Source organism: Melanerpes formicivorus, unplaced genomic scaffold, assembly GCF_026170545.1.
Source record: "Melanerpes formicivorus ecotype bairdi unplaced genomic scaffold, bMelFor1.0.p_v2 SCAF_591, whole genome shotgun sequence".
In the NCBI taxonomy this organism is placed as follows: domain Eukaryota; kingdom Metazoa; phylum Chordata; class Aves; order Piciformes; family Picidae; genus Melanerpes; species Melanerpes formicivorus.
Window position 1 is genome coordinate 81929 of NW_027142943.1, and position 21823 is coordinate 103751.

Consider the following 21823-nt stretch of genomic DNA (forward strand, 5'->3'; position numbering starts at 1 on the left):
GCTTCACCAGCTGGCTTGTTTGAAATCAGCAAAGTTATGGCATGGAAGTTATCTGGTAGGAGTCGTTGCTAAACAGATGCAGTTGAAGCTTTGTATCTTCCGTTCTCTCTACTAGTTATTCTAATCTTGCCCTGTTGGTTTAGCCCATCAGTTTTCATGTTCTCTTCATCTATTAGTAGCAGAAGAAAGGGCCCCTTGATTCCAGTATTTCTTGCTGTAGTTCAGAGGTAGAGTTGGCTTTCCCTCTGACCTTTTATACTTTTACTTTGTGTTAAGTGGAACCCAAAACTGAATAGGATACTTTGTGTAAAGCTTGAGCAGCCCTTAACTTTCCAATTATTATACCGCATGCACTACTGCTTTGCAACATTCACAGGACTGTGGTGGTGTCAGATAGTTCACTTGCATTTAGTTCCTCAGGGCCCAGGCCTTCCTTTGGGCTGATGGTCTTGGCCAAAGCTGCAATGTTCAGTCCTTGCTGTGAAAGGCAGGAGGTGCTGGCTGGGCAGTTTGCTTTATTTTGTGCCTTTTTGGGGGCGACTCAAAGGGAGTGGGGGGATTGTGGGTGGGCTGGTTCTGCCACGTGGGGCAGGGGGCTGCTGCAGCAGAGGAGCAGGTGAGCGAGGGCTGGGGGCCCCCCCCTAAAGTGCTGAAAATTCTCCGAGGGGACCACACTATCTTTAAAAGTGTAAGTACTGGGGTGAGGCGAGGCGGAGGCAAACCTCTGGTTTGCAGCTGGAGAGGGAGGGCTTGGAGTGACTGGTGCGTAAGAAAGCTTTGGAAACGACCCCTGTCTGCCCTCTCTGCTTCTAAAAGGCTTTTAGCATTGGAAAATAAAAGCCAGGTGGGGGCCCGGCTGCTGCCCACGCCCAGGGAGGTGCTCAGTGCTGCCACCCGGTGTGTAACGGCCGGCAGTGCAGCCGTGCCGCGGCGTGTGCCGCCCCGGGGGAGCTCAATGCTGCCACCCTGTGTGTAAGGGCCGGCAGTGCAGCCGTGCCGCGGCGTGTGCCGCCCCGGGGGAGCTCAATGTTGCCATCCGGTGTGTAACGGCCGGCAGTGCTGGCGGAACGAACGTTTTTCTGACAGCTCTTGGAGGAACGTTTCTGTACAGGTGTTCCCCAGGGCTCCTCAGCTGCTCAGAACTCAACGTGTTGTCTTGGAGGGGAATAAAACCCATGGAACGCTGAGCGTGAGGTCACAACGCAGGCACCGCCCCCCCCAGCGTGGCACCGCCCCCCCCAGCGTGGCACCGCCCCCCCCAGCGTGGCACCGCCCCCCCCAGCGTGGCACCGCCCCCCCCCGCGTGGCACCGCCCCCCCCCCGCGTGGCACCGCCCCCCCCAGCGTGGCACCGCCCCCCCCAGCGTGGCACCGCCCCCCCAGCGTGGCACCGCCCCCCCAGCGTGGCACCGCCCCCCCAGCGTGGCACCGCCCCCCCAGCGTGGCACCGCCCCCCCAGCGTGGCACCGCCCCCCCCAGCGTGGCACCGCCCCCCCCAGCGTGGCACCGCCCCCCCCAGCGTGGCACCGCCCCCCCCAGCGTGGCACCGCCCCCCCCAGCGTGGCACCGCCCCCCCCAGCGTGGCACCGCCCCCCCCAGCGTGGCACCGCCCCCCCCCAGCGTGGCACCGCCCCCCCCAGCGTGGCACCGCCCCCCCAGCGTGGCACCGCCCCCCCCAGCGTGGCACCGCCCCCCCCAGCGTGGCACCGCCCCCCCCAGCGTGGCACCGCCCCCCCCAGCGTGGCACCGCCCTCAATAACATGGCGCCAGATGCTTTAAAGTGGCTCAGTGCAGGGTTGTGGCTGGTAGAGGTTGGAGCTCTTCTGCTGTGTCCCAGGTCAGTGCCAGTCTCTGCTGCTTTGGGGGGTTTCTCTATAGCAGCCGCTGGAGCTGCGCGGGGCTTGGGGGGGTGGCCACCGGCGGGGCAGCGCGGGGCTTTTGGGGGGGAGAGGGGGGCGTGTCCGGGCTTGGCCGGCGGGGCTCTGCGGGGGTGGCGGCTGCTGCCTCAACCGTACCCAGAGGCCCCGTGGGAGCTCAATGCTGCCACCCTGTGTGTAATGGCCGGCAGTGCAGCCGTGCCGCGGCGTGTGCCGCCCTGGGGGAGCTAATTTCTGCAGCCTAACTGCGCTGAATGCTCGAAAATTCTTAGGGGAAGAGCGGAGGGCGGAGAGCTTGACTCGAGCGTCGCTATGGATCCGGCGCCTGCGCCCTAGCCCGGCTCTGCTCGCGCCAGGGGGGCAGCGTTCCGGTGGTCGCTATGGATACGGCGCCTGCGCCGCAGCGGGTCCGGTCCCGGTGTCGCTGCCGGCCCGGGACTCCCAGGTGTGTTCCTTCCGGCGTCTGAAGGTGGTCTGGGGCCATCGGCAGGGCTTTTGGGGGTGACGGAGGAGGTCTTGGGGACACCTAAAAGGGTCTGGGGATACGTAAAGTTCTCGTGGGGCCATCGGAAAGGGTCAAGGGTCGTGGGGAGGCAGCTGGGCACCTCCGACGGACCCTTTGGGAGGTCTCTGCAGGCTCCCGTGGGAGCTGGGGGTGTCTCGGGGTGGGTTTGGGTTTGGGTTTGTGCTGCAAACAGCGTTGATAATGACTTAGAGAAAGACACACAAGAGACTCAGTAAGTCTCTTGTATCGTGCTTCTATTCTGGCGCCTGACACAGGTAGGATCATTTCAAAAGAGCTGTGTGTCTTCAGAGAGGTTTGGGCAAACTTTTATACAAAAAGTTATCTGTCTATAATGACAGAGGTCCAGATGCTGCCTATCTATACAAAGCTTATCTATCTAAAAGAGCAGAAGTACACATATCATGCAGGTGTCCTTTGTCTTATCCAAAAGAGCATCTTGTCCAAGACTAACAGAAGTGAATCACTGACAAATCCTGTTATTCCTTCTCTATCCAAAGGCTGTCTGCCAACCCCTCTCCCCCTCCCTGCGTCCCAGCATTTCAGCTAACAAGCGGAAAATTCTTATCAACTCTGTGGTTCTGTTAATGAGACTTTTCTGTTCATCAGTTCCCCCCTTTCTCACAGCCAACAGTATATTCCTATACTATATTTTCTTAAGGCAAACTTTGGACCCAGGCTTTCTGAGCTATCTTTCCCATGCTGACACTTGTGGAAGTTACTCTCAGATGTAGTCACCCAGTCTGATGCCCCCCAAGTCCAATTCATTGAGGCTTCCCCAAATAAAGGGGTCCTCATTTGGCCTCGAGGAAGTTCAGTGCATATCCAACAGTTAGAGAGATTAGTTTGCAAAGCCAATTCTTGCCTAACGTGTAAGTACATATTGCCTTCCCATCCCTCAATTTCCTTGCTGTGCTGCAAAGATTTTGATAGGAATTTCTAGGTATTAACTACAGCCAGGGCAATCCTTCAAGTGCCCTAGGAACGCAGTGAAAACCTTTTGGGAATTGTTCCTGCTCTGGTACTCCTCAAGCTATGAGGAGCTCTTCAGGGCAGCTCCAAGGTTAGGTTTGGATTCTCCTGGAGTCTCACACAGAACGAGTCTCACGATTCCAGTGGTCTCATTTCATAGCTGCATTTTCTTCTCTCTGCCTAGGTGACAGGACGACCTCACTAATCAAGAGAGATAGCCTGAGCTCTGCAGGAACCTTGAACCCAAGCAGCCAGTGCCTTCTGTGAGTACAAGCTGTCCTTGCTCAACGTGGAAGTAGTTGAGAGCTGAAGCCAGACCACGCCTTAATTCCCTTAGCTTCCTCTTCTGCAGATTAAACAGTCCCAGTTCCTTCAGCCACTCCTCCTAAGGCTTGTTATCCAGACCCCTCACCAGCTTTGTGGCCCTTCTCTGGACTCACTCTCTCACAAGGGGTGTCCTGGGGAACACCACTTGTGCCCGGCCGGCCACCGGCTGGGTTTAACTCTGTTCCCCACCGCTCTTGGGGCCCAGCCATCCATCCTGTTCTGCTGTCCAGCAGTCCCTTTGAAAAAAAATCCATCTGAAAAAAGAAGTAGCAGAGAAGGAAAGTTGAAGCTGCAAGGATTGCAGTCCCCTCAGTTCTGGTTGTAGCCAGGTGGGGGTTGGTCTCTTCTCCCAGGCAAGCAGCACCAGAACAAGAGGACACAGTCTCAAGCTGTGCCAGGGGAGGTTTAGGCTGGATGTTAGGAAGTGGTTTACAGCTTGGCCAAAGACTCTTCTGATCCCTGTCTTCTGGTCGTGCCGGGTGCCAAGAAGGCCACTGGCAACCTGGCCAATATCAGGAACAGTGTGGCCAGCAGGAGCAGGGAGGTCATTCTGCCCCTGCACTTGGCACTGGTTAGGGCACACCTTGAGTCCCGTGTCCAGTTCTGGGCCCCTCCGTTTAAGCAAGACGTTGAGTTGCTGGAAGGAGTCCGGAGAAGGGCAACAAAGCTGGGGAGGGGTTTGGAGCACAGGCCTGTGAGGAGAGGCTGAGGGAGCTGGGGTTGCTTAGCCTGGAGAAGAGGAGGCTCAGGGGAGACCTTCTTGCTCTCTGCAACTCCCTGAAGGGAGGTTGTAGCCAGGTGGGGGTTGGTCTCTTCTTCCAGGCAAGCAGCACCAGAACAAGAGGACACAGTCTCAAGCTGTGGCAGGGGAGGTTTAGGCTAGAGGTTAGGAAGAGGTTCTGCACAGAGAGAGTGATGGCCCATTGGAGTGGGCTGCCCAGGGAGGTGGTGGAGTCACCATCTTTGGAGGTGTTCAGGAGGAGACTGGATAGGGTGCTTGGTTGCATGGTTTAGTTGATTAGGTGGTGTTGGATGATAGGTTGGACACGATGATCTTGAAGGTCTCTTCCAACCTGGTCCGGTCTATTCCATTCCATCACCATCTAATCAACTAAACCATGGCACTGAGTGCCTCATCCAGTCTCTTTCTAAACACTTCCAGTGATGGTGACTCCACCACCTCCCTGGGCAGCACATTCCAAAGGCCAATCTCTCTTTCATCCTGCTCTATTCTAGTCTGTGAAGATCTTCTTCCTAACATCCAGGTTTAATTGGTGAGAGCAACAGACTTGGTTGCTGCCACCCGCTGCTAAGGGGTCTGAGTGGCCCCCAAATGGGGTTTGGAGGCAGGTAAAGGTTTCTTTTGGCGTGTGAAGGGGTTTTGTGGGCATCTAGAAGGGGTGTGGAGCCCCCTGAAAGGGTCTGGGATAGTGTCAGGGGGTTCTGGGCTGGTCCACCAGCGGGTCTGGGGACATTAGAAGCGTCTGGGGGTACCTAAAACGGAGCTGGGCGTATCAGATGGGGGGTTTGGGTGACTCCAAAGGGGTTTTGTGGGCATCTAAGTTGGGGAATCTGTGGGGGTCCTGAAGGAGTTGGGGGGTTCTCAGTGAGGTTTTGGAGTCTCTATGGAGTGCCTGGAGTCTCCTGGAGTGCCTGTGCTTGAAACCCCCCCCAAAGGCCGTGCAGAGTGGTGCTCACAGTAGCTCTGCAAGTCTGCCATGGGCTCAGGAGGCTGTGGAGTGGTTAAACCTTTTCTTTTGCTCAAGCACAATCTTTCTGAATTCTTGGATTTTTTTTTTTTCCCAGGGTGATGTGAAACTGTCTGATTTTGGGCTAAGCACAGCTGTTCAGAAGTCTCAGAGACCTGAGCTCTACAGGAACTTCGCACACAAACCCCCAAGTGCTTTCTGTGAGTACAAGCTGTCCTTGTCCAGCATGGAGGTAGTTGAGAGCTGAAGCCAGACCACGCCATAATTCCCTCAGCTTCCTCTTCTGAAAAAAGAAGTAGCAGAGAAGGAAAGCTGAAGCTGCAAAGACTGCAGTCCCCTCAGTTCTGGTGGTACCCTCTGTGAGATCCTAAGCCACCTGAACTGAGCCGGTCAGGCAGCCAAGCTAGTGCAGCAGTGTCTTCTGGAGAGTTGATAGGAGCCAGTTCTGTGGGGTTTGTTGAAGGGAGTGGCCAGTCGTTCTACATGAACAATTGTCTTAGTGCTAGCAAGCAGGAGGCTCTGAAGTGTGGTACTTTGAGAGCTCCATTCATACTTGCCCTTCAGGAGGAGCCAGCTCTTTCATTGAAGGATCTTCCTGAGGTGTCCAAGTACAATTTCTGTTGACACTTTTCAGCTCTTACATCCAGGTTGCTGACAGAGGATGTTGGTTTGTGGGCCCTGGCAGCGACAGTTTTCCAAAGAGGAGCTCTAAGGCCAGCTGCAAGGTTAGGTTTGGATTCTCCTGGGGTGCCTGTTGTTCACAAAGTTCTTTGCTGTTGCAAAGCTGGGAGAAGTGTGAGGTTCAGCTGATGAAGTTTCTCTCTTTAGGAGTGTCTGCTCAGCCGTCCTCTTCCTGGATCTCGGAGCTTTGTCTCTCCCTGTTTGCGGTGCCCCGACAAGGACTTGTGCCGACACATCCTCGGGAAGCTGAAACCACCAAAGGGTTTAATGGGTTTGAGACAAAATTCACCCAACACCTTCTGCGGTGGTGTACGGGAAAGAGTCGGTAGGGGAAGCCGCAGGACAGCCTGCAGCAAAGCTCAGGACTTGTTCCCTCGCCTCTGCCTTCTGCACGTCTCCTCGTCGGCCGCCTGTGAGCGAGACGCTTCACCAGCTGGCTTGTTTGAAATCAGCAAAGTTATGGCATGGAAGTTATCTGGTAGGAGTCGTTGCTAAACAGATGCAGTTGAAGCTTTGTATCTTCCGTTCTCTCTACTAGTTATTCTAATCTTGCCCTGTTGGTTTAGCCCATCAGTTTTCATGTTCTCTTCATCTATTAGTAGCAGAAGAAAGGGCCCCTTGATTCCAGTATTTCTTGCTGTAGTTCAGAGGTAGAGTTGGAGTTGGCTTTCCCTCTGACCTTTTATACTTTTACTTTGTGTTAAGTGGAACCCAAAACTGAATAGGATACTTTGTGTAAAGCTTGAGCAGCCCTTAACTTTCGAATTATTATACTGCATGCACTACTGCTTTGCAACATTCACAGGACTGTGGTGGTGTCAGACGGTTCACTTGCATTTAGCTCCTCAGGGGCCAGGCCTTCCTTTGGGCTGATAGTCTTGGCCAAAGCTGCAATGTTCAGTCCTTGCTGTGAAAGGCAGGAGGTTCATCAGGAGGTTTCCTTTCTGAGGAGGTTCCCCTCAGAAAGGAAACTGGTGACATGGTCACAAGTGATGAGGAAAAGGCTGAGGTGCTTAATAACTTCTTTACCTCAGTCTTCACTGCAAGGGCCTCTAGCCACACTCCTGATGTTATGGAAGTCAAAGCCAGGGACGGGGAGGAAGAACTGCCCATTGTAAGTGCAGATCAGGTTCGTGATCACCTGAAGAACCTGAAAGTGTTCAAGTCCATGGGACCCGACGGGATACACCCACGGGTGCTGAGAGAACTGGCAGAGGAGGTTGCTAAACCCCTCTCTATTATATTTCAAAAGTCATGGCAGTCTGGGGCAGTCCCCACAGACTGGAAAAGGGGAAACATTGCCCCCATCTTCAAAAAGGGCAAGAAGGAGTAACCAGGGAACTCCAGGCCAGTCAGTCTCACCTCTGTGCCCGGAAAGATCATGGAGCAGATCCTCCTGGAGTCACTACTCGCTCAAAAGAATAGTGAAGAGGTGATTGGGAACAGTCAGCATGGCTTTGCCAAGGGCAAATCCTGCCTGACCAACCTGGTGGCCTTCTATGAGCAGGTGACAAAATTAATAGCTGAGGGGCGAGCAACTGATGTCGTTTACCTGGACCTGAGCAAAGCCTTCGACACTGTCCCGCACCACATCCTGGTCTCCAGGCTGGTGACACATGGGTGTGATGGGTGACCACTGGATGGATAAGGAACTGGCTTGATGGCCGCAGCCAAAGAGTGGCTGTCAATGGCTCCATGTCCCAGGGGAGGCCAGGGACAAGCAGAGTCCCTCAGGGATCACTCCTGGAACCAGGCTTGTTCAACATCTCTGTGGGTGCCATGGACAGTGGCATTGAGTGCACCCTCAGCAAGTTTGCTGATGACACCAAGCTGTGTGGTGCAGCAGACACGCTGGAGGGAAGGGAGGCCATCCAGAGGGACCTTGACAGGCTGGAGAGGTGGGCACAAGCCAACCTCATGAAGTTCAATAAGAGCAAGTGCAGGGTCCTGCATCTGGGTCGAGGCAATCCCAGGCACAAATCCAGGCTGGGCAGTGACTGGCTGGAAAGTAGCCCTGAGGAGAGAGACTTGGGGGTGCTGGTGGACAAAAAGCTCAACATGAGCTCTCAATGTGCACTTGCAGCCCGCAAGGCCAATCAGATCCTGGGCTGCATCAGGAGAAGTGTGGCTAGCAGGTCGAGGGAGGTGATCCTCCCCCTCTGCTCAGCCCTGGTGAGACCCCACCTGGAGTACTGTGTCCAGTTCTGGAGCCCCTATGACAAGAGGGATGTGGAGGTGCTGGAACGTGTCCAGAGAAGGGCCACGAGGATGATCAGAGGGCTGGAGCACCTCTCCTATGAGGGCAGACTGAAGGAGTTGGGGCTGTTCAGTCTGCAGAAGAGAGGGCTCCGAGGTGACCTAATTGTGGCCTTCCAGTATCTGAAAGGGGCCTACAGGAAGGCTGGGGAAGTTTGCTTTATTTTGTGCCTTTTTGGGGGTGAATCAAAGGGAGTGGGGGGATTGTGGGTGGGCTGGTTCTGCCACGTGGGGCAGGGGGCTGCTGCAGCAGAGGAGCAGGTGAGCGAGGGCTGGGGGCCCCCCCCTAAAGTGCTGAAAATTCTCCGAGGGGACCACACTATCTTTAAAAGTGTAAGTACTGGGGTGAGGCGAGGCGGAGGCAAACCTCTGGTTTGCAGCTGGAGAGGGAGGGCTTGGAGTGACTGGTGCGTAAGAAAGCTTTGGAAACGACCCCTGTCTGCCCTCTCTGCTTCTAAAAGGCTTTTAGCATTGGAAAATAAAAGCCAGGTGGGGGCCCGGCTGCTGCCCACGCCCAGGGAGGTGCTCAGTGCTGCCACCCTGTGTGTAAGGGCCGGCAGTGCAGCCGTGCCGCGGCGTGTGCCGCCCCGGGGGAGCTCAATGTTGCCATCCGGTGTGTAACGGCCGGCAGTGCTGGCGGAACGAACGTTTTTCTGACAGCTCTTGGAGGAACGTTTCTGTACAGGTGTTCCCCAGGGCTCCTCAGCTGCTCAGAACTCAACGTGTTGTCTTGGAGGGGAATAAAACCCATGGAACGCTGAGCGTGAGGTCACAACGCAGGCACCGCCCCCCCCAGCGTGGCGCCGACCCCCCAGCGTGGCGCCGCCCCCCCCAGCGTGGCGCCGCCCCCCCCAGCGTGGCACCGCCCCCCCCAGCGTGGCACCGCCCCCCCCAGCGTGGCACCGCCCCCCCCAGCGTGGCACCGCCCCCCCAGCGTGGCACCGCCCCCCCCAGCGTGGCACCGCCCCCCCCAGCGTGGCACCGCCCCCCCCAGCGTGGCACCGCCCCCCCCAGCGTGGCACCGCCCCCCCCAGCGTGGCACCGCCCCCCCCAGCGTGGCACCGCCCCCCCCAGCGTGGCACCGCCCCCCCCAGCGTGGCACCGCCCCCCCCAGCGTGGCACCGCCCCCCCCAGCGTGGCACCGCCCCCCCAGCGTGGCACCGCCCCCCCAGCGTGGCACCGCCCCCCCCAGCGTGGCACCGCCCCCCCCAGCGTGGCACCGCCCCCCCCAGCGTGGCACCGCCCCCCCCAGCGTGGCACCGCCCCCCCCAGCGTGGCACCGCCCCCCCCAGCGTGGCACCGCCCCCCCCAGCGTGGCACCGCCCCCCCCAGCGTGGCACCGCCCCCCCCAGCGTGGCACCGCCCCCCCCAGCGTGGCACCGCCCCCCCCAGCGTGGCACCGCCCCCCCCCAGCGTGGCACCGCCCCCCCCCAGCGTGGCACCGCCCCCCCCAGCGTGGCACCGCCCCCCCCAGCGTGGCACCGCCCCCCTCAGCGTGGCACCGCCCCTCCAGCCTGAACCCCACCCCCCAGCTTGGCACCGCCCTCAACAACATGGCGCCAGATGCTTTAAAGTGGCTTAGTGCAGGGTTGTGGCTGGTAGAGGTTGGAGCTCTTCTGGTCTCTGCTGCTTTGGGGGGTTTCTCTATAGCAGCCGCTGGAGCTGCGCGGGGCTTGGGGGGGTGGCCACCGGCGGGGCAGCGCGGGGCTTTTGGGGGGGGAGGGGGGCGTGTCCGGGCTTGGCCGGCGGGGCTCTGCGGGGGTGGCGGCTGCTGCCTCAACCGTACCCAGAGGCCCCGTGGGAGCTCAATGCTGCCACCCTGTGTGTAATGGCCGGCAGTGCAGCCGTGCCGCGGCGTGTGCCGCCCCGGGGGAGCTCAATGCTGCCACCCGGTGTGTAATGGCCGGCAGTGCAGCCGTGCCGCGGCGTATACCGCCCCGGGGGAGCTCAGTGCTCAACCCTGTGTGTAATGGCCGGCAGTGCAGCCGTGCCGCGGCGTATACCGCCCCGTGGGAGGTCAGTGCTCAACCCGGTGTGTAATGGCCGGCAGTGCAGCCGTGCCGCGGCGTGTGCCGCCCTGGGGGAGCTAATTTCTGCAGCCTAACTGCGCTGAATGCTCGACAATTCTTAGGGGAAGAGCGGAGGGCGGAGAGCTTGACTCGAGCGTCGCTATGGATCCGGCGCCTGCGCCCTAGCCCGGCTCTGCTCGCGCCAGGGGGGCAGCGTCCCGGTGGTCGCTATGGACACGGCGCCTGCGCCGCAGCGGGTCCGGTCCCGGTGTCGCTGCCGGCCCGGGACTCCCAGGTGTGTTCCTTCCGGCGTCTGAAGGTGGTCTGGGGCCATCGGCAGGGCTTTTGGGGGTGACGGAGGAGGTCTTGGGGACACCTAAAAGGGTCTGGGGATACGTAAAGTTCTCGTGGGGCCATCGGAAAGGGTCAAGGGTCGTGGGGAGGCAGCTGGGCACCTCCGACGGACCCTTTGGGAGGTCTCTGCAGGCTCCCGTGGGAGCTGGGGGTGTCTCGGGGTGGGTTTGGGTTTGGGTTTGTGCTGCAAACAGCGTTGATAATGACTTAGAGAAAGACACACAAGAGACTCAGTAAGTCTCTTGTATCGTGCTTCTATTCTGGCGCCTGACACAGGTAGGATCATTTCAAAAGAGCTGTGTGTCTTCAGAGAGGTTTGGGCAAACTTTTACACAAAAAGTTATCTGTCTATAATGACAGAGGTCCAGATGCTGCCTATCTATACAAAGCTTATCTATCTAAAAGAGCAGAAGTACACATATCATGCAGGTGTCCTTTATCGTATACAAAAGAGCATCTTGTCCAAGACTAACAGAAGTGAATCACTGACAAATCCTGTTATTCCTTCTCTATCCAAAGGCTGTCTGCCAACCCCTCTCCCCCTCCCTGCGTCCCAGCATTTCAGCTAACAAGCGGAAAATTCTTATCAACTCTGTGGTTCTGTTAATGAGACTTTTCTGTTCATCAGTTCCCCCCTTTCTCACAGCCAACAGTATATTCCTATACTATATTTTCTTAAGGCAAACTTTGGACCCAGGCTTTCTGAGCTATCTTTCCCATGCTGACACTTGTGGAAGTTACTCTCAGATGTAGTCACCCAGTCTGATGCCCCCCAAGTCCAATTCATTGAGGCTTCCCCAAATAAAGGGGTCCTCATTTGGCCTCGAGGAAGTTCAGTGCATATCCAACAGTTAGAGAGATTAGTTTGCAAAGCCAATTCTTGCCTAACGTGTAAGTACATATTGCCTTCCCATCCCTCAATTTCCTTGCTGTGCTGCAAAGATTTTGATAGGAATTTCTAGGTATTAACTACAGCCAGGGCAATCCTTCAAGTGCCCTAGGAATGCAGTGAAAACCTTTTGGGAATTGTTCCTGCTCTGGTACTCCTCAAGCTATGAGGAGCTCTTCAGGGCAGCTCCAAGGTTAGGTTTGGATTCTCCTGGAGTCTCACACAGAACGAGTCTCACGATTCCAGTGGTCTCATTTCATAGCTGCATTTTCTTCTCTCTGCCTAGGTGACAGGACGACCTCACTAATCAAGAGAGATAGCCTGAGCTCTGCAGGAACCTTGAACCCAAGCAGCCAGTGCCTTCTGTGAGTACAAGCTGTCCTTGCTCAACGTGGAAGTAGTTGAGAGCTGAAGCCAGACCACGCCTTAATTCCCTTAGCTTCCTCTTCTGCAGATTAAACAGTCCCAGTTCCTTCAGCCACTCCTCCTAAGGCTTGTTATCCAGACCCCTCACCAGCTTTGTGGCCCTTCTCTGGACTCACTCTCTCACAAGGGGTGTCCTGGGGAACACCACTTGTGCCCGGCCGTCCACCGGCTGGGTTTAACTCTGTTCCCCACCGCTCTTGGGGCCCAGCCATCCATCCTGTTCTGCTGTCCAGCAGTCCCTTTGAAAAACAATCCATCTGAAAAAAGAAGTAGCAGAGAAGGAAAGTTGAAGCTGCAAGGATTGCAGTCCCCTCAGTTCTGGTTGTAGCCAGGTGGGGGTTGGTCTCTTCTCCCAGGCAAGCAGCACCAGAACAAGAGGACACAGTCTCAAGCTGTGCCAGGGGAGGTTTAGGCTGAATGTTAGGAAGTGGTTTACAGCTTGGCCAAAGACTCTTCTGATCCCTGTCTTCTGGTCGTGACCAGCAGCGTGCACGGGTGGCCAAGAAGGCCACTGGCAACCTGGCCAATATCAGGAACAGTGTGGCCAGCAGGAGCAGGGAGGTCATTCTGCCCCTGCACTTGGCACTGGTTAGGGCACACCTTGAGTCCCGTGTCCAGTTCTGGGCCCCTCCGTTTAAGCAAGACGTTGAGTTGCTGGAAGGAGTCCGGAGAAGGGCAACAAAGCTGGGGAGGGGTTTGGAGCACAGGCCTGTGAGGAGAGGCTGAGGGAGCTGGGGTTGCTTAGCCTGGAGAAGAGGAGGCTCAGGGGAGACCTTCTTGCTCTCTGCAACTCCCTGAAGGGAGGTTGTAGCCAGGTGGGGGTTGGTCTCTTCTTCCAGGCAAGCAGCACCAGAACAAGAGGACACAGTCTCAAGCTGTGGCAGGGGAGGTTTAGGCTAGAGGTTAGGAAGAGGTTCTGCACAGAGAGAGTGATGGCCCATTGGAATGGGCTGCCCAGGGAGGTGGTGGAGTCACCATCTTTGGAGGTGTTCAGGAGGAGACTGGATAGGGTGCTTGGTTGCATGGTTCAGTTGATTAGGTGGTGTTGGATGATAGGTTGGACACGATGATCTTGAAGGTCTCTTCCAACCTGGTCCGGTCCATTCCATTCCATCACCATCTAATCAACTAAACCATGGCACTGAGTGCCTCATCCAGTCTCTTTCTAAACACTTCCAGTGATGGTGACTCCACCACCTCCCTGGGCAGCACATTCCAAAGGCCAATCTCTCTTTCAACCTGCTCTATTCTATTCTATGAAGACCTTCTTCCTAACATCCAGGTTTAATTGGTGAGAGCAACAGACTTGGTTGCTGCCACCCGCTGCTAAGGGGTCTGAGTGGCCCCCAAATGGGGTTTGGAGGCAGGTAAAGGTTTCTTTTGGCATGTGAAGGGGTTTTGTGGGCATCTAGAAGGGGTGTGGAGCCCCCTGAAAGGGTCTGGGATAGTGTCAGGGGGTTCTGGGCTGGTCTACCAGCGGGTCTGGGGACATTAGAAGCGTCTGGGGGTACCTAAAACAGATCTGGGCGTATCAGATGGGGGGTTTGGGTGCATCCAAAGGGGTTTTGTGGGCATCTAAGTTGGGGAGTCTGGGGGGGTCCTGAAGGAGTTGGGGGGTTCTCCTCAAGCTATGAGCAGACACACAGACAGTTGTTAACGGACTTTCTTTGATCATTCCAGGACTGGTGTGCTGGGACTGGCAGGATCTTCCTGAGCTGTCCACGTACAGTTTCTGTCGACACTCTTCAGCTCGTACATCCGGTTTGCTGACAGAGGGTGTGGGGTTTGTGGGGCCCGGCAGCGAGACTTTTCCAAAGAGGAGCTCTTCAGGGCAGCTCCAAGGTTAGGTTTGGATTCTCCTGGAGTCTCACACAGAACGAGTCTCACGATTCCAGTGGTCTCATTTCATAGCTGCATTTTCTTCTCTCTGCCTAGGTGACAGGACGACCTCACTAATCAAGAGAGATAGCCTGAGCTCTGCAGGAACCTTGAACCCAAGCAGCCAGTGCCTTCTGTGAGTACAAGCTGTCCTTGCTCAACGTGGAACTAGTTGAGAGCTGAAGCCAGACCATACCTTAATTCCCTCAGCTTCCTCTTCTGCAGATTAAACAGTCCCAGTTCCTTCAGCCACTCCTCCTAAGGCTTGTTATCCAGACCCCTCACCAGCTTTGTGGCCCTTCTCTGGACTCACTCTCTCACAAGGGGTGTCCTGGGGAACACCACTTGTGCCCGGCCGGCCACCGGCTGGGTTTAACTCTGTTCCCCACCGCTCTTGGGGCCCAGCCATCCATCCTGTTCTGCTGTCCAGCAGTCCCTTTGAAAAACAATCCATCTGAAAAAAGAAGTAGCAGAGAAGGAAAGCTGAAGCTGCAAGGATTGCAGTCCCCTCAGTTCTGGTTGTAGCCAGGTGGGGGTTGGTCTCTTCTCCCAGGCAAGCAGCACCAGAACAAGAGGACACAGTCTCAAGCTGTGCCAGGGGAGGTTTAGGCTGGATGTTAGGAAGAAGGTCTTCATAGAATAGAATAGAGCAGGTTGAAAGAGAGATTGGCCTTTGGAATGTGCTGCTCAGGGAGGTGGTGCCCAGGGAGTCACCATCACTGGAAGTGTTTAGAAAGAGACTGGATGAGGCACTCAGTGCCGTGGTTTAGTTGATTAGATGGTGTTGGAATGGAATGGAACGGAATAGAATAGAATAGACCAGACCGAGTTGGAAGAGACCTTCAAGATCATCGTGTCCAACCTATCATCCAACACCACCTAATCAACTAAACCAAGCAACCAGGCACCCTATCCAGTCTCCTCCTGAACACCTCCAAAGATGGTGACTCCACCACCACCCTGGGCAGCCCATTCCAATGGGCCATCACTCTCTCCGTGCAGAACCTCTTCCTAACCTCTAGCCTAAACCTCCCCTGGTGCAGCCTGAGACTGTGTCCTCTTGCTGGGCCTGGTGATGATCAAAGTTCTTTTCCAAGCTGCTTACTCCTGTTTGGTTTTATTCTCCTGCATGAATTGTCAGTTCAAAGCACTCGAGAGAAATGGTGTGATGGCTGTGCTGCCAAGCATCAGACTGGGGACCGAAAGACAACCTCCTGTGGATCGATGTACCGGGATATTCCAGGAACCTCTGTGCTGCCACAGACCTGGACTTAAACTCGTTCCAGATGCCGCGGTGTGTTCCACATGACAATCGCACTCGGCACGTGAAGAGTGGCCAAGAGACTTCCCTTGTTTCCTTTGTGGAAGGCTTTTGTGTGTCCCCCGGCCCCGGGGGCCGTGTTCCTCTCGGGCAGGCTGAGGACGAGGCTGCCCTCGGCAGCAGGCGTGCCGCAAGCGGAGCGGCGAAGCTGTGTTCCTGGCAGTTCTCTCTCCGCCTGGATCAGGACGAAGGTGCCGGCCGACAAGGACTTGCACTGACACAGGGTCAGAGAGCTGAGAGCACCAAAGGGTTTAATTGGTGAGAGCAACAGACTTGGTTGCTGCCACCCGCTGCTAAGTGGCCCCCACGTGGGGTTTGGAGGCAGGTAAAGGTTTCTTTTGGCGTGTGAAGGGGTTTTGTGGGCATCTAGAAGGGGTGTGGAGCCCCCTGAAAGGGTCTGGGATAGTGTCAGGGGGTTCTGGGCTGGTCCACCAGCGGGTCTGGGGACATTGGAAGCATCTGGGGGTACCTAAAGTGGAGCTGGGTGTTTCAGATGGGGGGTTTGGGTGCAACCAAAGGGGTTTTGTGGGCATCTAAGTTGGAGAATCTGTGGGGGTCCTGAAGGAGTTGGGGGGTTCTCAGTGAGGTTTTGGAGTCTCTATGGAGTCCCTGTTGTATCTTGGGTCTGCTGTGGGATTGGTAGTGACTGGGTGCTCCGGTTTTGGTGGCTCCAGGGCAGCAGGTACCCACAGGGCTGTGCCTTGCTTTATGTTCCCCAGCTGTGGGCCAAGCAGGAGCCCCAGGGGAAGGGAATTTCAGCATGTGGCGGGTGATAGTGGAGGCGACTTCCTGACAAAATGGCTTTGGGGGTTTGGTTAGGTCTTGTTTTTATGGTTGACTCACTCTTGCTTTCTTTCCTTTTTTTTCAGGGAGCTTAACTGCTTTGCCTGAGGACCAGTTGCAGATTTGTATTCGGCCTCAGCCACAAGCCCTGACACGGAGCGGGGTGCTTTGGTGTCAGAATGTGGAGCTGTTGGAAACCAAATTGCTCACTGAAAAAAAGAAAAGGAATAATTTGTCATAAAAAAATCCCCACAGTTCCTGTAAGCTTTCGAGTTCCTACTTAATAATATAAAGCAGTTTGTGGTTTGGTTGGTTTGGTTTTTTTCTTGTTGTGCTGCAAAGATTTTGATAGGAATTTCTAGGTATTAACTACAGCCAGAGCAAGCCTCTACTTGCCCTGGGAACGCAGTGAAAACCTTTTGGGAATTGGTTCTGCTCTGTTACTCCTCAAGCTATGAGCAGACACACAGGCAGTTGTTAACAGAGTTTCTTTGTGCATTCCAGGTCCGGTGTGTTCAGACCGGCAGGATCTTCCTGGGCCATCCGATTACGGTTTCCGTTGACACTTTTCAGCCCTTACATCCGGTTTGCCGACAGAGGACGTTGGTTTGTGGGCCCTGGCAGCGACAGTTTTCCAAAGAGGAGCTCTAAGGCCAGCTGCAAGGTTAGGTTTGGATTCTCCTGGGGTGCCTGTGCTTGAAAGCCCCCCAGAGGCCGTGCAGAGTGGTGCTCGCAGTAGCTCTGTGCAAGTCTGCCATGGGCTCAGGAGGCCAGTATCTAGAGAGAGGGAAGGACAGAGACACTTCTAAGACAGTTTTAAAGAAATAATTATGAGAAGAGGCAAATTAATTCTGGGGACTCATGTGATATATCTGTTCAAGAGAAAAAAAAATGAAGGAGGTTTCTGACCATAACCAGGCTGACAAAGCACAGTAATGTGGTTTCCTATGGGATTCAACTCCTCCTGCATTGCACAGGACACTTCAACAGCTGTCCTGACAAGCTCTAAGTAATGAACTTAATCCACCCTGTGCGAGCAATGGGGCAAAAGATTACAAAATCCATGTATGCAGTTGAGATGTGTTACGTTGGGACGCCCAGGATACAGCTCATCAAGCTCTCCTAGTGTTTAGACGCAAGATGGAAGAAGGAAGGGGGAAGACAGAGCAGAAGGTCTATTTAAATATGAAACTCCTAGGCTGAAAGAAAAGAAAAACATTTTAAAGAGCACTCAGTGAGACTCTGTCACCAGCATAGCTAATCACAGAATCACTGAGTGTTAGGGGTTGGAAGGGACCCCAAAATAGCATCCGGTCCAACCCCTGTGCCAGTGCAGGATCACCTGGGGCGGGTTTTGAATGTCTCCAGAGACTCCACTAACTCTCTGGGCAGCCTGCTCCAGGGCTCTGGCACACACAGTGAAAAGGTTTTCCCTTCTGTTCCTGTGGAACTTCCTCCTTTTATTCGTCGGACGCAGCGAAGCCGCTGGGTCGTGTTGCTGCGGCAAGGTGACCCACCCTGTAGTTCAGGGCCTGGGTCTGTGCCTTCATGGCAGCCTGTTCCCTTGGCACCCTGTCAGCTTAACAGCCCTGTGCTCGGGGCCTGTGTGACGAGTTGTGGAGCCCTCCATCCCCCTTCTGTCCCCAGCAGCAGCCCAAGGTCCCTGTAAGCAGGGCTGGGGAGGCTGCTTTAGGCAGCTAACAGGAACCAACCTTGCCTGGCCCTTAGGGGGCTGAGGTCAGTCCCTGGGCTCCCGAAGAGGTGGTGTTGCGCTGCTGCCAGGAGGGCCGGCCCGTAGGTGGGGCACGGGCCAGAGCCTGTGGCTCTCTGTGGGGCTTTTTGGGAGTGCTGCTGAGGCCTCACTCTGTCCTGTTGGCATCCTTTGTCAGGGTAGCCAGATCCTAGGCCTGATGTCTATCGTTAGCTCAATCGCAGAATTTGCTCGTCTGCTGTTCCTGTCCGTAAATTTTTGCCAGTGCTTCTGTAATAAAAAGGTTTTTATTTCTCCTGTAACTTGCAAGCTGGTGACCTCCTTAGGAGCACCACTGTGTTGTTCACAAAGTTCTTTGCTGTTGCAAAGCTGGGAGAAGTGTGAGGTTCAGCTGATGAAGTTTCTCTCTTTAGGAGTGTCTGCTCAGCCGTCCTCTTCCTGGATCTCGGAGCTTTGTCTCTCCCTGTTTGCGGTGCCCCGACAAGGACTTGTGCCGACACATCCTCGGGAAGCTGAAACCACCAAAGGGTTTAATGGGTGAGAGCAAAGCTCAGCTGTGTGCTGAAGCTGCAAACCTTGCCCAGAAGGCTGTCCCCGGCTCGGGGTGATAAAAAGAACAGGAGCGTAGCCGCTCGGCTGTCTTTCCTTCTGTGATGCCACAGCGGGGTGGGCGAGGATACAGCAGAGGAGCAGTGAGGGAGGGGTGAGGGCAGCCTCCCACAAAGGCTGCTTGCAGACCTGAAATGCCAAATGTTTGAAATGCCAGGACGTTCTTGGAGGGGAGGGAAAGCCCCGGGCAAGTGTAAGAGTGAGTGTGAGGTGTTCCAGCAGAGGAACAGCGGTGCTGCTTATTGAGAGATTGCAGAAGGGCAGTGATTTGTGTGCAGAAAGGCCTTGACGTGACCCCCCTCTGTTCTGTAGAAAGGCTTCTAGAGGAGAAAAGCACATCCTGAGCAGAGCCACGGGGGGGTGTGGGGTGTGGTTTGAAGCAGAAATAGCAACTGTCTCTCAATTAAAACAGTGGATTGTCTTTCGTGTGTGTGTGTGGTGTGCTGTTTTTTCATTGACTGGAAAAAGCTCTGCAGGGAGACCAGCTGATCTGCTCCCGAGGCACAGCAGCACCGGACCTGCTGAGCGCTGGGGGCCTGTTAAGGAGGGTCTGCTGTCATCTGAAGTGGGCTTGGGGGTATGAAAGGGGAATTTGGGGGCATGTGAAGGGTTCTGGGAGCATCTAGAGGTGTCTGGGGACCTCTGGAGGGGCTCCTGGGTCATGTCTGGAGGGTCAGGGAGGAGTGGGGGGGTCTGTGCCTCAGTGTGGTTTCGGGGTCTCTGTGTCAGGTCCCCACAGCGTGTGGGTTGCTGTGTGGCACTGCTGGAGTCTCGGTGTCCCTAGCGCCGCTGACTCTTCTGCTCACTGCTCCCACCTTGTGGGCACGGCCAGGTACTGCTTGCTGTCGCCTGCTGCCAAGGGTGTGAGTGGCCTCTGCAGGGAGGCGCAGAGAGGTATTCTGGGGCGTCTAGAGGGGCTTTGTGGGCATCGAGAGGTGTCTGGCGGCCTCTGGAGGGTCTCCGGGGGGGTCTCTGGAGGGTCCTGAAGCAGCTGAGGGGGCGGGGAGTGGTGGTGCTGTGTTAGAGGTCTCGGGGGGGTTCCAGGGTTTGGGGTCCCGCAGGATTGGGGTGGTCTCACCCCGGTATTGGGTGTCCTGCAGTCCCAGGGTCCCCCAGCCACATCTCCCCCGGCATCTCAAGGCGAGCTGCGAGCACCTCAAGGGCCTTAGAGGGTGAGAAAGGAGGGCTGGGGGCATGTAGACGGAAGTGAGGGCACCAAGACGGCACCGTCCTCCCCGTGACAGCGCCTGCCCTTCCCAAGATGGCGCCGCCCTACCCGTGACAGCGCCTGCCCTTCCCAAGATGGCGTCGATCTCCCCGTGACAGCGCCTGCCCTTTCCAAGATGGCGTCGCCCTCCCCGTGACAGCGCCTGCCCTTCCCAAGATGGCGCCGCCCTCGCCCCGTCGGCTCCGACCTAGCCAGCGTAATCCTCGTCCCCTCTGCTTTCTCCGCTCCGCATCAGCTCAGTGTGGACTCTGCTGCTCTCTGGAGTTGCTCTGTGCCTGCTGCAGGACTCTGCTATGGGTTTGAGGGTGGGCGGCAGCGAGGGGGGGGGCCGAGAAACACCAGCGGCGGGGGGGGGGGGGGTGGGTGTCGATTTGCCGCGGTCGGGAGCAGTCTACTCCCAGTTCACGAGCTGTTCTCCTGTCTCTCCCAGCTCTTGCAGGCTGACCCCAATGCCCTCAGACTCGCCCAGCGATCCCAGGGTGAACCCGGCAGCACCCAGACTCGCCCAGCGATCGTCACGTGATTAGGGGCCGCGCAAAGGAGGGGCGGGGAGCAGAGAAAGCGGCGGCGGCGCCCAGCCTCCAGCCACGCCCGCTGGAACATGCTTTCCAATTAGTACGCTACCTCTTAGGTTTCCAACCTGGGTATTCAAAGAACGCCGAGGAAAGTGGGGGCAGGTGCTTTTGCCAGGCAGCCTCCAATGAGCAGGCCCGGGGCAACGAGGAGGTGGCAGCAGCCAGCACATGCAGGCATTTCCAGGGGCTCAGCCTGTGCTTCCGCTTCCTTTTCTTCAGCACAGGAGTTCGGTTTGGCTGTCCAGAGCCTTGCTCTGCACCCGAATGCCGTACCGAGCGTGAGGGAAAGATGAAGCAACACCCACGTAGGCACCCAGGGAAAAAGCGGAGGTTGTCTTAGGAGCCGGTTTGAGACAAAATTCACCCAACTCCTTCTGCGGTGGTGTACGGGAAAGAGTCGGTAGGGGAAGCCGCAGGACAGCCTGCAGCAAAGCTCAGGACTTGTTCCCTCGCCTCTGCCTTCTGCACGTCTCCTCGTCGGCCGCCTGTGAGCGAGACGCTTCACCAGCTGGCTTGTTTGAAATCAGCAAAGTTATGGCATGGAAGTTATCTGGTAGGAGTCGTTGCTAAACAGATGCAGTTGAAGCTTTGTATCTTCCGTTCTCTCTACTAGTTATTCTAATCTTGCCCTGTTGGTTTAGCCCATCAGTTTTCATGTTCTCTTCATCTATTAGTAGCAGAAGAAAGGGCCCCTTGATTCCAGTATTTCTTGCTGTAGTTCAGAGGTAGAGTTGGCTTTCCCTCTGACCTTTTATACTTTTACTTTGTGTTAAGTGGAACCCAAAACTGAATAGGATACTTTGTGTAAAGCTTGAGCAGCCCTTAACTTTCCAATTATTATACCGCATGCACTACTGCTTTGCAACATTCACAGGACTGTGGTGGTGTCAGATAGTTCACTTGCATTTAGTTCCTCAGGGCCCAGGCCTTCCTTTGGGCTGATGGTCTTGGCCAAAGCTGCAATGTTCAGTCCTTGCTGTGAAAGGCAGGAGGTGCTGGCTGGGCAGTTTGCTTTATTTTGTGCCTTTTTGGGGGCGACTCAAAGGGAGTGGGGGGATTGTGGGTGGGCTGGTTCTGCCACGTGGGGCAGGGGGCTGCTGCAGCAGAGGAGCAGGTGAGCGAGGGCTGGGGGCCCCCCCCTAAAGTGCTGAAAATTCTCCGAGGGGACCACACTATCTTTAAAAGTGTAAGTACTGGGGTGAGGCGAGGCGGAGGCAAACCTCTGGTTTGCAGCTGGAGAGGGAGGGCTTGGAGTGACTGGTGCGTAAGAAAGCTTTGGAAACGACCCCTGTCTGCCCTCTCTGCTTCTAAAAGGCTTTTAGCATTGGAAAATAAAAGCCAGGTGGGGGCCCGGCTGCTGCCCACGCCCAGGGAGGTGCTCAGTGCTGCCACCCGGTGTGTAACGGCCGGCAGTGCAGCCGTGCCGCGGCGTGTGCCGCCCCGGGGGAGCTCAATGCTGCCACCCTGTGTGTAAGGGCCGGCAGTGCAGCCGTGCCGCGGCGTGTGCCGCCCCGGGGGAGCTCAATGTTGCCATCCGGTGTGTAACGGCCGGCAGTGCTGGCGGAACGAACGTTTTTCTGACAGCTCTTGGAGGAACGTTTCTGTACAGGTGTTCCCCAGGGCTCCTCAGCTGCTCAGAACTCAACGTGTTGTCTTGGAGGGGAATAAAACCCATGGAACGCTGAGCGTGAGGTCA

The 21823-nt window shown here is 56.3% G+C and overlaps 2 long non-coding RNA genes across 2 annotated transcripts; both read left to right on the plus strand.

Moving 5' to 3' along the window:
- Positions 1-5488: 5488 nt before the first annotated feature.
- LOC137460402 (uncharacterized) lies at positions 5489-6699 on the plus strand. Its single transcript, XR_010992832.1, has 3 exons — positions 5489-5607; positions 6042-6132; positions 6236-6699. It is a non-coding gene; the product is annotated as an uncharacterized lncRNA (long non-coding RNA).
- An 8662-nt stretch (positions 6700-15361) lies between these two features.
- LOC137460406 (uncharacterized) lies at positions 15362-16779 on the plus strand. The gene is made up of 3 exons (XR_010992836.1): positions 15362-15479; positions 16091-16264; positions 16509-16779. It is a non-coding gene; the product is annotated as an uncharacterized lncRNA (long non-coding RNA).
- The last annotated feature ends 5044 nt before the right edge of the window (positions 16780-21823 follow it).